Source organism: Neofelis nebulosa, chromosome 1 (genome assembly GCF_028018385.1).
Source record: "Neofelis nebulosa isolate mNeoNeb1 chromosome 1, mNeoNeb1.pri, whole genome shotgun sequence".
NCBI lineage: Eukaryota > Metazoa > Chordata > Mammalia > Carnivora > Felidae > Neofelis > Neofelis nebulosa.
The window spans coordinates 153,235,138-153,252,028 of NC_080782.1; the positions used below are offsets into that span (position 1 = coordinate 153,235,138).

The 16,891-nt window shown below is 39.3% G+C and overlaps 1 pseudogene; it reads right to left on the reverse strand.

Annotated features, from left to right (window-relative positions):
• Positions 1-220: 220 nt before the first annotated feature.
• LOC131490739 (heterogeneous nuclear ribonucleoprotein A3-like) lies at positions 221-1,310 on the reverse strand (annotated as a pseudogene).
• Positions 1,311-16,891: the final 15,581 nt, after the last annotated feature.

Sequence of the window (16,891 nt, forward strand, 5' to 3'; positions counted from 1 at the left end):
GACCTCAAGAATGTACATCTAATTGACACTACATTGCGTTAATCAATACATTGCACTTCTTGCAAACAAGAAGGGTTTCCTGTTTAAGCTGCAGTAACCTTTCTGACTATGGATCATTGCTCCTTGTGTGACAGATTTCTATAGTTCCTCTAATGCATCTGAGATGACTGTCTCAAAGTAACCTGAAGCTTTCCTGACAACTCCCAGCTCCCTTTCCTGATAAGAACTATAGCCCTTCTCTTCTGAAAAATTTTAAAACCTTCTGCTACCATATCCATCACTTCCACCACCAGATCCATAACCACTGCCACAGACACTGCCCAAGCTTCTTCCACCAAAACTCACCCTCTTCATGGCTCCATGATTGTTGTTGTACACTATAGTTTCCAAAAGCATTATAGTTCCCACCACCACTATGGTTACCATCTCCAAAATTTCCTCCTTCATTGTAACCATCATATCCTTCAACATCACCACCATAACCACCTCTTTGGTTTCCATATCCTGGTCTACCACCACCATAGCCTCCTCTACTACTATAACCCTCCATAGTTGCCACCATTACCTCCAAATACATTATATCCACCATCACCTCCTCCATAACTACCTCTGCTGTCATCACCTCCACCACATAGCTTCTTCTTCCACCAAAGTTTCCTCTATGACCCATAAATTTGCCAGATCCACTTCCACAACCTCTTTGTGATCCAGCAGACTGCATTTCCTGTTTAGAAAGGGCCTTTTTCACTTCACAATTAGGCCCATTAGTTGTGTGGTATTTCTGAACAACAATTTTATCAATGTATCATGATCATTAAATCCTCTCTTTTTTCCACTCTGCCTGTCCTCCATAACTTTTATGGTTTCAGTCTTGCCATACTTTTCAAAGTAGACTCTCAAGTTATTTTCTTCTATATCTTCTTTAATACCACCAATGAAAATTTTCTTCACAGTTAGATGGGCACCAGGCTTTGCAGAATCCTCTCTAAATCAGCTCTCTTTGGTTCCACTACACGTCCATCAACCTTGTGCGCTTGAACACACATTGCTGCATTCACTTCTTCCACACAAGAGTAAGTCATAAAACCAAAACCCCTAGAAAGTTTTGTTTGGGGGCCTGTCATCACCACACAGTCTGTAAGTGTATTCCATTTTTCAAAATGTTGTTTTAAACTATCACCTATAATTTCAAAGCTCAAGCCACTAATAAACAGTTTTCTCAACTTCTCTGGTTCCTTTGGATCATGGTCCTCCTCCCTCTGAGGGCTGGAATTGAGCTGCGTCCCACTGGGTGGTGATTTTACTTCCATTTTGAGACCAGACTCACCTTTTACAACTCAAGTTCAATATGGGCTCTTTTTTTCTTTTTAAATTACAAAGTTATATATGCTTGTTGGGAAAAAAAACCACAATTAATAAAGAAATGTACAAAATAACAGCATTCTCAATTAACATGCAAAATAAATATCCTCTGTATTATTTTACTTCATGTTTGTAGTTTCAAATATAGTTCTTCCTGATTTGTCTACACATGTACTGTAAGTGCATGTTTATATTTAAAAAAAAAAGTAGTACCAAATATACTTTCAGCTATTTACCTAGTGTCTGATAGAATAATAATTCCATCTCTCATGGATCATTGTTCCTTCTGTTGCAGATTTCTACAGTTCTTCTAATGCATCTAATTTTTTAAAAGTTTTTAAAATTTTTATTTATTTTGAGAGAGAGAGAAAGTGCAAGTTGGGGAGGGGCAGAAACAGAAAGAGATAGAATCCAAAGCAGACTCCACACTATCAGCACAGAGACTGATGTGGGACTTAAATTCATGAAACATGAGATCATGACCTGAGCCGATGCACCCCTGGATCTAATTTTTTAATATTCTCAACCAAGAGAAGTTCCAGGCAGCCCTTCCAAGTAATCAGACCAGGGCTAACAAATAAAACTGTGTGGTTGATGCACATGTCCTATTTTGTGCTCTCCTGACATGTGGTTATTGAGTCCTCAAAATGCCACTAGTGTAGCTAGAACTGACATGATAATTTTAATTAATTTAAAGTTGAATCAACCAATACCACAGGAATACAATTATGAGAGAATATTATGAAAACCTATATGTAACAAATTGCACCACCTAGAAAAAATAAATGAATTCCTAGAACATATAAACTATCAAAACTGAAATAAGAAGAAATAGAAAATTTTGTACAGACCCATAACCAGCAAAGAAATTGAATCAGTAGTCAAAACACTCCCAAGAGGCACCTGGGTGGCTCAGTTGCTTAAGCATCTGACTCTTGACTTTGGCCCAGGTCTTGATCTCGTGGTTTGTGAGATCCAGCCATGTGCTGGGCTCTGTGTTGACAGCATGGAGCCTGTGTGGGATTCTCCCTCTTCCTCTCTCTCTATGACACTCCCCTGCTCATGCTCTCTCTCAAAAATAAAGAGTTCCTGAAGATGGTGGCATAGGAGGATGCTGGGCTCACCGCATCCTGCTCATCACTTAGATTCCATCCACATCTGCCTAATTTATCCCGATAACGACCAGAAGACTAACAAAACAGACTGTCCAGAGCCAAGTGTAGATGAGAATCCCACAGAAGAGGGTAGGAAGGGCAGAGAGGTGGTGCGTGCTACACGGACTGGGGGGAGGGAGCCAGGGCAGTTGGAGGGGCAGCCAGCCCACCCAGCAAGGCAGAGCCCCCGAGTCTGGCTTGCAAAAATGGAAAGACCAGACAGAGTGTGTTCTGACAGCCAGCGGGACTTAACATCTGGAATGTTGTAAGTCAACAGTCTGCTCAGAGAGTGGGAGGGAGAGTTGTTGAGCCCTGGAGGACAGAGGTCAGCTTGGCGGGAAACAAAGGTGCTGGGAAGTGTCTACTCCCTCGCCCATCCCTCAGCCAAAATCCCAAAGGGAACCAGTTCCAGTCACAGAACTTGCTTGCACAGTGCAAACACCTAATGCTGTGCTTCTGAAGATCCATCCCTCTGATGGGTCTGCCTCCCACCTGGTGCCACAGGTCCCCTCCCAAAGTGGACACCCAAGGCAAAAAGAGCTGAGCCTGCCCCTCCCCCACCCCTATGCACCTTGTGGATCCACCCCAGCTAATATGCCAGATCCCATTGAAGCAGTACCACAAGACTGACAGTGTGCAAGTAGCCCAGACAGAGGCCACACCAGTCCACAGTGAGTTCTGCCCCTGGGAGAGGAGAAGATAAGGTACACACCAGTCGGACTGTGGCCCCAGGGGTGGGCTGGGGGCAGACATCAGGTCTGACTGCAGCCCTGCCCACCAATGCAAGTTACTCCAGACAGCACAGAGGAAGACCCCTGCAATACCCTGCCACTCCAGCGACTATCCAAAATGACAAAACGGAGGAATTTTCCTCAAAAGAAACTACAGGAAGTAGTGAGCTAATGAACTGATCAAAAATGATTTAAGCAACATAGCAGAAAATGAATTTAAAATAATAGTCATAAAATTAATCTCTGGGCTTGAAAAAAGTATAGAGAACAGCAGAGAATCTATTACTACAGAGATCAAGGGACTAAGAAACAGTAAGGAGGAGCTAAAAAAAGGTATAAATGAGCTGCGAAATAAAATGGAGGCGACCACAGCTCGGATTGAAGAGGCAGAGGAGAGAATAGGTGAATTAGAAGATAAAATTATGGAAAAAGAAGAAGCTAAGAAAAAGAGAGATAAAAAAATCCAGGAGTGGGGCGCCTGGGTGGCTCAGTCGGTTAAGTGTCCGACTTTGGCTCAGGTCATGATCTCACGGTCTGTGAGTTCAGGCCCCGCGTCAGGCTCTGTGCTCACAGCTCAGAGCCTGGAACCTGTTTCAGATTCTGTGTCTCCCTCTCTCTCTGCCCCTCCCCTGTTCACACTCTGTCTCTCTCTGTCTCGAAAATAAATAAACGTTAAAAAAAATTTAGAGAAAAAAAAATCCAGGAGTATGAGGGGAGACATAGGGAAATAAGTGACATAATTTTATTTTTTAATTTTTTTTTCAATGTTTTTTATTTATTTTTGGGACAGAGAGAGACACAGCATGAGCGGGGGAGGGGCAGAGAGAGAGGGAGACACAGAATCGTAAACAGGTTCCAGGCTCCGAGCCATCAGCCCACAACCTGACGCGGGGCTCGAACTCACGGACCGCGAGATCGTGACCTGGCTGAAGTCGGACGCTTAACCGACTGCGCCATCCAGGCGCCCCATAAGTGACATAATTAAACAAAATAATATATGCATAATTGGGATTCCAGAGGAGGAAGAGACAGGGAAAGGTGCTGAAGGTGTACTTGAAGAAATAATAGCTGAGAACTTCCCTGAACTGGGGAAGGAAAAAGGCATTGAAATCCAAGAGGCTCCCAGAGAACTCCCTTCAGACATAACTTGAATTGATCAGCATGACATATCATAGTGAAACTGGCAAAATACAAGGATAAAGAGAGAATTCTGAAAACAGCTAAGGATAAACATGCTCTAACATATAAAGGGAGACTGATAACACTCGTGACGGATCTGTCTACTGAAACGTGGCAGGCCAGAAAGGAATGGCAGGAAATGTTCAATGTGATGAACAGAAAAATATATGCAGCCAAGAATCCTTCATCCAGCAAGGCTGTCATTCAGAATAGAAGGACAGAAAAAGGTCTTCCCAAACAAACAAAAACTGAAGGAATTCATCCCACTAAACCATCCCTACAAGAGATCCTAAGGGGGATCCTGTGAGACAAAGTACCAGAGACATCACTGCAAGCATGAAACCTGCAGACATCACAATGACTCTAAACCCATATCTTTCAATAATAACACTGAATGTAAATGGACTAAATGTGCCAACCAAAAGACATAGGGTATCAGAATGGATAAAAAAACAAGACCCATCTATTTGCTGTCTACAAGAGACTCATTTTAGACCTGAGGGCACCTTCAGATTCAAAGTGAGGGGATGGAGAACTATCTATCATGCTACTGGAAGTCAAAAGAAAGCTGGAGTAGCCATACTTATATCAGACAAACTAGACTTTAAATTAAAGGTTGTAACAAGAGATGAAGAAGGGCATTATAGAATAATTGCAGGGTCTATCCATCAGGAAGAGTGAACAATTATAAATGTCTGTGTGCTGAACACGGGAGCCCCCAAATATATCAAACAATCACAAACATTAGCAACCTTATAGATAAGAATGTGGTAATTGCAGGCAACTTTAATACTCCACTTACAACATTGTATAGATCATCGAGAAACAGGATCAATAAAGAAACAAGGACCCTGAAAGATACATTGGATCAGATGGACATGACAGATATATTTAGAACTCTGCATCCCAAAGCAACAGAGTATATTTTCTTCTCGAGTGCACATGGAACATTCTCCAGGATAGATCACATACTGGGTCACAAAACAGCCCTTCAAAAGTATACAAGATTTGAGATCATACCATGCATACTTTCAGACCACAATGTGATGAAGCTTGAAATCAACCACAAGAAAAAGTCTGGAAAACCTCCAAAAGCATGGAGGTTAAAAAACATCCTACTAAAGAATGAATGCATCAACCAGGCAATTAGAGAAGAAATTAAGAAATATATAGAAACAAATAAAAATGAAAATACAACAATTTAAATGCTTTGGGATGCAGCGAAGGCAGTCCTGAGAGGAAAATACATTGCAATGCAGGCCTATCTCAAGAAAGAAGAAAAATCCCAAATACAAAATCTAACAGTACACCTAAAAGAAATAGAAGCAGAACAACAAAGACACTGCAAATCCAGGAGAAGAAGAGAAATAATAAAGATCAGACCAGAAACAAACAATATAGAATCTTAAAAAACTGTAGAGCAGATCAATGAAACCAAGAATTGTTTTTTTGAAAAAATAACAAAATTGATAAACTTCTAGCCAGGCTTCTCAGAAAGAAAAGAGAGATGACCCAAATAGATAAAATCATGAGTGAAAACGAAATTATTACAACCAATCCCTCAGAAATACAAGCAATTATCAGGGAATACTATGAAAAATTATATGCCAACAAACTGGACAACCTGGAAGAAATGGACAAATTCCTAAACACCCACACACTTCCAAAACTCAAACAGGAAGAAATAGAAAGCTTGAACAGACACATAACCAGCGAAGAAATTGAATCAGTTGTCAAAAATGTGCCAACAAATAAGAGTCCAGGCCCGAAGCCTTCCCAGGGGAATTCTACCAGACATTTAAAGCAGAGATAATACCTATCCTTCTCAAGCTATTCCAAAAAATGGAAAGGGAAGGAAAACTTCCAGACTCATTCTATGAAGCCAGTATTACTTTGATTCCTAAACCAGACAGAGACCCACTAAAAAAAGAGAACTACAGGCCAATATCCCTGATGAATATGGATGCAAAAATTCTCAATAAGATACTAGCAAATCTAATTCAACAGCATATAAAAAGAATTATTCACCATGATCAAGTGGGATTCATTCCTGGAATGCAGGGCTAGTTCAACATTTGCAAATCAATCAATGTAATACATCACATTAATAAAAGAAAAAATAAGAACCATATGATCCTGTCAATCGATGCAGAAAAGGCCTTTGACAAAATTCAGCAACCCTTCTTAATAAAAATGCTTGAGAAAGTCAGGATAGAAGGAACATACTTAAACATCATCAAAGCCATTTATGAAAAGCCCACAGCTAACATCATCCTCCATGGGGAAAAACTGAGAGCTTTTTCCCTGAGATCAGGAACACGACAGGGATGTCCACTCTCACCGCTGTTGTTTAACATAGTGTTGGAAGTTCTAGCATCAGCAATCAGACAACAAAAGGAAATCAAAGGCATCCACATTGGCAAAGATGAAGTCAAGCTTTCACTTTTTGCAGATGACATGATATTATACATGGAAAATCCCATAGACTCCACCAAAAGTCTGCTAGAACTGATACATGAATTCAGCAAAGTTGCAGGATACAAAATCAATGTACAGAAATCAGTTGCATTCTTATACACTAACAATGAAGCAACAGAAAGATGAATAAAGAAACTGATCCCATTCACAATTGCACCAAGATGCATAAAATACCTAGGAATAAATCTAACCAAAGATGTAAAAGATCTGTATGCTGAAAACTATAGAAAGCTTATGAAGGAAATTGAAGAAGATATAAAAGAAATGGAAAAACATTCCGTGCTCATGCATTGGAAGAATAAATATTGTCAAAATGTCAATACTACCGAAAGCTATCTACACAATCAATGCAATCGCAATCAAAATTGCACCAGCATTCTTCTCGAATCTAGAACAAGCAATCCTAAAATTCATATGGAACCACAAAAGGCCCCAAATAGCCAAAGTAATTTTGAAGAAGACCAAAGCAGGAGGCATCACAATCCCATACTTTAGCCTCTACTACGAAGCTGTCATCATCAAGACAGCATGGTATTGGCACAAAAACAGACACATAGACCAAGGGAATAGAATAGAAACCCCAGAACTAGACCCACAGAAGGATGGCCAACTAATCTTTGACAAAGCAGGAAAGAACATCCAATGGAAAAAAGACAGTCTCTTTAACAAATGGGGCTGGGAGAAGTGGACAGCAACATGTAGAAGGATGAAACTAGACCACTTTCTTACACCATTCACATAAACAAACTCAAAATGGATGAAGGACCTGAATGTGAGACAGGAAACCATCAAAACCCTAGAGGAGAAAGCATGAAAAAACTTCTCTGACCTCAGCCGCAGCAATTTCTTACTTGACACACCCCCAAAGGCAAGGGAATTAAAAGCAAAAATGAACTATTGGGACCTCATGAAGATAAAAACCTTCTGCACTGCAAAGTAAACAATCACCAAAACTAAAAGGCAACCAACGGAATGGGAAAAGATATTTGCAAATGACATATGGGACAAAGGGCTGGTATCCAAAATCTATAAAGAGCTTACCGAACTCCACACCAGAAAAACAAATAATCCAGTGAAGAAATGGGCAGAAAACATGAATAGACACTTCTCTGAAGAAGACATCCAGATGGCCAATAGGCACATGAAAAGATGCTCAACGTCGCTCCTCATCAGGGAACTACAAACCAAAACCACACTCAGATACCACCTCACGCCGGTCAGAGTGGCTAAAATGAACAAATCAGGAGACTATAGATGCTGGTGAGGATGTGGAGAATTGGGAACCCTCTTTCACTGTTGGTGGGAATGCAAACTGGTGCAGCCACTCTGGAAAACAGTGTGGAGGTTCCTCAAAAAATTAAAAATAAACCTACCCTATGACCCAGCAATAGCACTGCTAGGAATTTACCCAAGGGATACAGGAGTACTACTGCATAGGGGCACTTGTACTCCAATGTTTATAGCAGCACTCTCAACAATAGCTGAATTATGGAAAGAGCCTAAATGTCCATCAACTGATGAATGGATAAAGAAATTGTGGTTTATATACATAATGGAATACTACGTGGCAATGAGAAAGAATGAAATATGGACTTTTGTAGCAATGTGGATGGAACTGGAGAGTGTTATGCTAAGTGAAATAAGTCATACAGAGAAGGACAGATTCCGTATGTTTTCACTCCTATGTGGATCCTGAGAAACTTAACAGAAGACCATCAGTGAGGGGAAGGAAAAAAAAAGTTAGAGAGGCAGGGAGCCAAAACATAAGAGACTCCTAAAAACGGAGAACAAACTGAGGGTTTGTGGGGGGTGGGAGGAAGGGGTGGGTGATGGGTATTGAGGGCACCTGTTGGGATGAGCACTGGGTGTTGTATGGAAACCAATTTGACAATAAATTCATAAATAAATAAATAAATACAAAAACACTCCCAAGAAAGAAAAGTCCAGAACCACATGGCTTCACAGGGTACGCTACCAAACATTTAAAGAAGAGTTAATACCTATTCTCAAACTTTTCCAAAAAATAGAAATGGAAGGAGAACTTCCAAATTCATTCTATTATGCCAGCATTACCTTGATACCAAACCCAGACAAAAATTCCACAAAAAAAGACAATTATTGGCCAAGATCCTTGATGGACATGGTATTTCTCAACAAAACACTTGGAAATCTAATCCAATAGTATATTAGAAGAATCATTCACCATGATAAAGTTAGATTTATTCTCAGTCTATAGGGCTGGTTCAGTATTTTCAAATCAATCAACTTGAAACACCATATTAATAAAGGAAAAGATATATTCCATATGATTCTTTCAATAGATGCAGAAAAAGTATTTGATGAAATACAACATTCATTCATGATAAAAATCCTCAACAAAGTAGGGTTAGTGGGAACATACCTCAATATATAAAAGCCATATATGAAAGACCCACTGCTAATATCATTCTTAATAGGGAAAAACTGAGAGCTTTCCCCATAAGTTCAAGAACAAGACAGGGATGTCCACTCTCTCCATTGTCATTTACCAGAGTATTGGAAGTCCTAGCCTCATCAATCAGACACAACAACAACAAATGAAAGGCATCCAAATCGGCAATGAAGAAGTTAAAGTTCCATTATTTGCAGATGCCATAGTACTCTCTGTAGAAAATCCAAGAGACTACACCCCAAAACTGCTAGAATTAATACCTGAATTCAGTAAAGTTGCAGGATACAAAATCAATGCACAGAAACCTGGTGCATTTCTATACACCAATAATGAACCAGCAGAAAGAGAAATTATGAAATCAATATCATTTACAAAATCACACTCAAAATAATAAGATACTTAGTAATAAACAAAACCCTGAAAAGTGTAAAACACTGATGAAAGAAATTAAAGACGACACAAAGGAATGGAAAGACATTCCATGCTCGTGGTTTAGAAGAAAAAAAAACATTGTTAAAATGCCTGTACTACCCAAAGCAATCTACACAATTCAATCCCTATCAAAATACCAACAGCACTTTTCACAGAGCTGGAACAAAGAATTCTAAACCTTGTAGGAACCACAAAAGACCCTGAATAGTCAAAGAAATCTTGAAAAAGAAAAGCAAAGCTGGAGGCATCAAAATTCCAGACTTCAAGCTATAAATCTTCAGTATGATCAAGATAGTAAGATACTGACACAAAAACAGACAAATAGATCAATGGAACAGAATAGAAATCCAGAAAGAAGCCCATAATGATATGATCAATTAATCTTTGACAAAACAGGAAAGAATATCCAATGGGAAAAAGTCTTATCAACAAGTGTTGTTGGGAAAACTGGACAGCAGTATGCAAAAGAAAGAAAGAGGATCACTTTCCTACAGCATACACAAAAATAAATTCAAAATGGATTAAAGACCTAAATGTGAGACAGGAAACCATCAAAACCCTGCAGGAGAAAACAGGCAGCAACCTCTCTGACCTTGGTCACAGCAAATTCTTACTTGACATATCTTCAGAGGTAGGGGAAATAAAAGCAAACATGAACTATTGGGACCTCATCAAGATCAAAATCTTCTGCATGGAGAAGGATACATCAACAAAACTAAAAGGCAACTGACGGAATGGGAAAAGATACTTGCAAATGACATATCAGATAAAGGGTTAGTATCCAAAATCTATAAAGAACTTATCAAACTCAACACCCAAAAAAACAAATAATCCAGTGAAGAAATGTGCAAAAGACTTGAATAGACACTTTTCCAAAGAAGACATCCAGATGGTGAACAGACACATGAAAAGATGCTAAACATCACTCATCAGGGACATGTAAATCAACACCACAATGAAATACCACCTCACACCTGTCAGAATGTTACTAACTAAGGAAACAACAGATGTTGGTGAGGATGCAGAGAAAGGGGAACCCTCTTGCACTGCTGGTGGGAATGCAAACTGGTGCAGTCAATCTGGGAAATAGTATGGAGGTTTCTCAAAAAATTAAAAATCAAACTATCCTGTGATCCAGCAATTGCACTATTAGGCATTTATCCAAAAGATACAAAAATGCTGATTTGAAGTGGCTATTACACAGTGTTCATAGCAGCTCTATCAACAATAGCCAAATTGTGGAAAGAGCCCAAATGACCATCAACTGATGAATGGATAAAGAAGATGGTGTGTGTGTGTGTGTGTGTGTATATATATATATATATATATATATATATACACACACATATATATACACACATACATATATATATATATACACACATATATATATACATATATATATACACACACACATATATATATATACACACATATATATACACATATATGGGTTGATGGGTGTTATATGGAAGTCATGATTCACTGGAATCTACTACTGAAGCCAAGGCTACGCTGTACGTTAGCTAACTTGAGAATAAAAAAAGAAAAGAAAAGAAAAGAAAAAGTGCTCAACATCACTCATCATTAGGGAAATACAAGTCAAAACTACAATGAGATACCACCTCACACCTGTCAGAATGGCAAAAATTAACAACAGAGGAGACAATAGGTGTTGGCGAGGGTGTGGAGAAAGGGGAACCTGTTGCACTGTTGATGGGAATGCAAACTGTTGCAGCCACTCTGGGAAACAGTATGGAGGTTCCTCAAAAAGTTAAAAATAAAACTACCCTATGACCTAGCAATAGCACTACTAGGTATTTACCCAAAGGATACAAAAATGCTGATTTGAAGGGGCACCCCGATATTTATAGTAATGCTATCAACAATAGCCAAATTATGGAAACAGCCCAAATATTTATCAACTGATGAATGGATAAAAAAGGTGGTATGTATATACAATGGAATATCATTCAGTCATAAAAAAGAATAAAATCTTGCAATTTGCAAAGACGTGGATGGAGGTAGAGTATTATGCTCAGCGAAATAAGTTAGAGAAAAATACCATATGATTTCACTCCTTTGTGGAATTTAAGAATAAAACAAACTAGCAAAGGAAAAAAAATGAGAGAGAGAGAGATCAAGAAACAGACTCTTAACTGTAGAGAACACACTGATGGTCACCAGAGGGGAGGTGGGTGGGGGGATGGGGTAACTAGGTGACGGGTTAAGGAGTGCACTTGTGATGAGCACCAGGTGTTGTATGTAGGTGTTGAATCACTGTATTGTACACCTGAAAGTAATAGAACACAGTACATTAACTAACTGTAAATAAAACTTAAAAAAATGCTCAGGAAAGTGGGGAAACCTTTTGAATTTCAGTAGACACAGGTGGCTAGTGGCCACTAGAATGATCAGTGGAGAGCTGACAAATGAAAAGTAGCACAGTCGCTGCAGACTAAGACAATATCTCTTCCAGGAAAGCAAAGTGCTCTCTCATCGTCCATGTAGAAGTGAAACTGGGGATGAGAATTTTTTTCAGAATGCAGAATAATGCTCAGAGCACAGTGATATTTTTCTTGTCTAGTTTTAATTTATGATTAAAGTATCTTTCCAAAATTCTGGAATGATAGTTGAACAATGTAATTTGCATTTCTCTTTCAGGTGTTGTGTTTTTGAGCCTCACAGCAAAGAGCGTGGGCCAGCTCAGAGGTACAGCATGAACTGAGAGTCAGAGTGGTGAAGTCTGGAAATCATATCTGTTCTTCTTGAGCCTCTTGGTGACTAATGTCCTTAAATCATTGTAAGTGGTTCAACGGCATGGATTTTCAAAATACCTCTTTGTTAATTTCCTTAGTGCATTACACACCTGTTACAATGGCTTAAAGAAGTAAAATGCGACTGATTCTGGCAAGTGCTGGGAGGGAGGCAAAGGAACTGGAACCCTCATGCATTGCTAGTGGCATAACCTCTTTGGAACACAGTTTTGAAGTTTCTCATGAGGTTGGACACAGTCTTGTCACACAATCCAGCCATTCCACTCCTAGATACTCAAAAGAAATGAAAACATACACAAAAACCTGTATGTGAATGTTTTAGTGGTTTTATTAACAATTGCCCAAACTGGAAATGACCCACATGTGCTTTGTGTGGGAAAAGAACAAACACAGGGTGGTTTGTGCACAGCATGGAATACATCCCATCAGTAAAAGGGAAAGAGGACACAGCAACAGAAGCGAATCTCACATGTGTTCCAGTGCGTGGAAGGACCTGGGTACAGAAGGCTGTGTGCTCTGGGGTTCTGTTTATGTGACGCTGTTGAAAAGGCTCAGCTTTAGCTATAGAAAGCAGGCCAAGGGATGCCCGCATCTGTGGGTGGGGACACAGTTGATTAAGAAGTGGCACAAGAAGGATGGCAGATGTTGGAAGTGTTCTCAGTGACCGCTATGGTGGTGGTGATGGGACCACACATGCCTGTCAGCCCTCACAGCCTTTTACAAGAAGAAAGCATGTGTTTTTACCGTATGTAAATTAACCTGATTCACTCACTCAATTTATGTGAATAAAACAAAGGAAAAAATCCTCAGTCAACAGATCTAAAGAATAAACTACAATTCAATATAGCCTAACCATTTGTTATGTCAGAAAAAATCTTTATATATCTATATCTTTATGTATATATCTATATCTATATCTATATCATCTATATCTATCTATCTATATCTATCTATATATATATACCTACATATATACATATACAGATACATAAAACACTGATAGGAAAGCATGAAAAGTACATAATTATTCAAGGAGGGAAATATTCACAATTAGCTGTTTTCATCACCCTAAAATGAAAAATGTTTTTTTTTTCTTTCTGCGTTATTTTTAAATTTTATTTATTTACTTATTTAATTAATTTATTTTTAAATTTACATACAAGTTAGTTAGCATATAGTGCAATGATGATTTCAGGAGTAGAATCCAGTGATTCAAAACAAAAAAAAATGTTCTTGTCCTAGAAGTCAGAAATCTCAAGTTCAATGTCAATCCCACCTTGGCTGTATCTTTAAAAATGCCTAAATCCACCCTGTTACTATTCCTTTATCTGTAAAACTATATTTAACTTGTCTGCCTCTTTCACAGGCAGGTTCTGATAATCATTTAAATGTGAAGGTTTCCTGGGGCTTCTGGGTGGCTCAGTCCGTTAAGCATCTGACTCTTGATATTGACTCAGGTTGTGATTTCATGGTTGTGGGATTGAGCCCATAGTCCAATCCCACATTGAGCCTTGGGTCAAACCCCTGCACTGGGCACAGAGCATGCTTGGGATGCTCTCTCTCCCTCTGCCCCTCTCCCCTGCTGATGCTTTCTCTCTCTCTCTCTCTCTCTCTCTCTCAAAATAAATAAGTAAATAAACATTAAAATAATAAATGTGAAGGCTTCTTTTAGATGTATTATGAAGTAGTATTTAGCTTATTTATTTCTTACTCATGAGTAATGTTTATGGCAACAAAATATAATTCAAATAGTACAGAAAGAATTAAAGGAAAAAGGAGGGGCACCTGGGTGGCTCAGTCGGTTAAGCATCTAAGACTCAGGACATGATCTCATAGTTCATGAGTTCAAGCCCCACATTGGGCTCTGTGCTGACAGCTCAAAGCCTGCAGCCTGCTTCAGATTCTGTGTCTCCTTCTGTCTCTCTGCTCCTCCCCCACTCATGCTGTCTCTCAAAAAATAAATAAATGTTAAAAAAAATTAAAAAAAGGAAAAGCTCATTCATACACACACACACACACACACACACACACACACACACACACTCCTGTACCTGGTTCAGCCTTATCTGTTTGAGCATGATTGATCTGTGTAGCCTGAGTGTCTGAAGCCCTTGATGCCCCTAATGACAGGCAGAGCTTGAGGCTCAGGTCTGCCATTCTTCCCTTGCAGGATATAGTAATAGATACCACTCTTTCCTGTCTCAGAGCATTCTGCACACAATTATAACTATGGTAGTAACAGGTGTTAACCACTGACACCAGCTTCTCCAAATCAGGTTCTGTTCAAGAGGCCTCACATTTATTCATTTGTTCAATCCTTACAATCCTTACAAAAACCCTCTACAATCGGTGCCATTGTTTCCCTCATTTTACAGGTGAAGAAACTGAGGCACAGAGAGACAAAGTCATTGGCCAGTGGCTCTCCTCTGGATTTGGACTCTTGTCCTTCTTGCACCAGGGTCCCTGAACTTGCCTGGGGTGCTGAGCACCTCTCATTCTTTACGCTCTGTTAGACCCATGTCATTGTCACTGGTTCTGCAGCCACTGCAAGTACTGGAGAAGGTGGTCTGGGTGTTTATCCTCCAAGGTCCTCTTGGGTAAGGCAAGGTGCTTTTCAACTTTGTGTTATTGCCTGGTATGCACCAGGTGCTCCATAAGTGTTAGGAGAACAAGTGCCTAAGTGAGTCAGGGAGTAGAGTGCCTATCCAGAGGAATTGAAACCAGGATCTTGAAGAGATCACATTGCCCATGGCAGCATCACCCATGATAGTTGAGATATGGAAACACCCTAAGTGACCATAAATGGAAGAATGGATAAAGATATACTCTATCTAGGTGGGTGAGGGGTATTGAGGAGGACACCTGTTGGGATGGGCATTGGGTGTTGTATGGAAACCAATTTGATAATAAATTTCATATCAAAATAAATAAATAAATAAATAATGAGAAAAAAGATATACTCTGTCTATCTATCTATCAATCTATCATCTATCATCTATCCATCATCATCTGTTATCTATTATCTGTCATCTAGCTATCATCATTTGTTATGTATTATCTAGCTATAGTCATCATCTATTATCTATCATCATCTATTATCTATCATCATCTATTATCTATCATCTATTATCTTTTATTATCTGTTACCTGTCTATGTATCTATCATCTATCTATCTATCTATCTATCTATCTATATCACATGATGGATATTATTCAGCCACAAGAAAATAAGAAATCCTGGGGGCACCTGGGTGGCTCAGTCAGTTAAACATCTGACTCTTGATTTCGGCTCAGGTCATGATCTCACGGCTTGTGAGATTGAGCCCTGCGTCAGGCTCTGTGCTGACATTGTGGAAACTGCTTGGGATTCTCTCTTTCTCTTCCTCTCTCAAAATAAATAAACATTAAAAAAATAATGGAAATCCTGCCATTCATAACATGGATGGACCTCAAAGACATTATGCAAGGTGACATAAGTCAGACAGAGAAAGACAAATACTGTATGACATCACTCATATGTGGAATCTAGAATAGTCAAAATCATAGAAACAGAGAGTGGAATGGTAGTTGCCAGGGGCTGGGGAGAGGGAAAGTGGAGAGGTATTAGTCAAGGGTGTAAAATTTCTGTTATGCAGGATGACTAAGTCCTGGAGATCTGCTGTACAGCACAGTGCCTACAGTTAATCATTCTGTGTTGTGTTTATTAAATATTTATTAAATATTTATTTACCAATTATTATTTATTCATTTAAATATTTATTTAAAGGGTAGATTTTGTATGAAGTCTTCTTCCTATAGACACAAAATATTAACAATAAAATAACAACAACAGCAGCAGCAACAAGAACAATAATAAAGGAGTGGGAGGGAAGTTTGGGGGTGATAAACAGGTGGATTTGATGGCAATGATAGTTTCACAGGTGTTTTTTTTTTTCTTTTTAAATTTTTATTCAAATTCTAGTTAGTTAATATATAGGGCAACATTGGTTTTAGTCCTTTTTTTAATGTTTATTTTTGAGGGAGAGAGAGAGAATGAGTGGAAGAGGGGCAGAGAAAGAAGGACAGAGGATCCGAAGTGGGCTCTGTTCTGACAGCAGAGAGCCCAATGCAAGGCTCGAACTCAGAACCATGAGATCATGAACTGAGCTGAAGTCGGACACTCAACCGACTGAGCCACCCAGGCACCCCTTCACAGATGTATTCTCACTTCAAGAAAGTGGTTAAAACAGACCAGCTGGTGATGAGCAGACGCTACTCTGCCTGCCGACTGCCTCCATGTAGTGGCTTGAGAGAGCAAGGATCTATAGTGTGATGGGCCAGTCCTGCTCCTGATTCTCCACTTGCCAG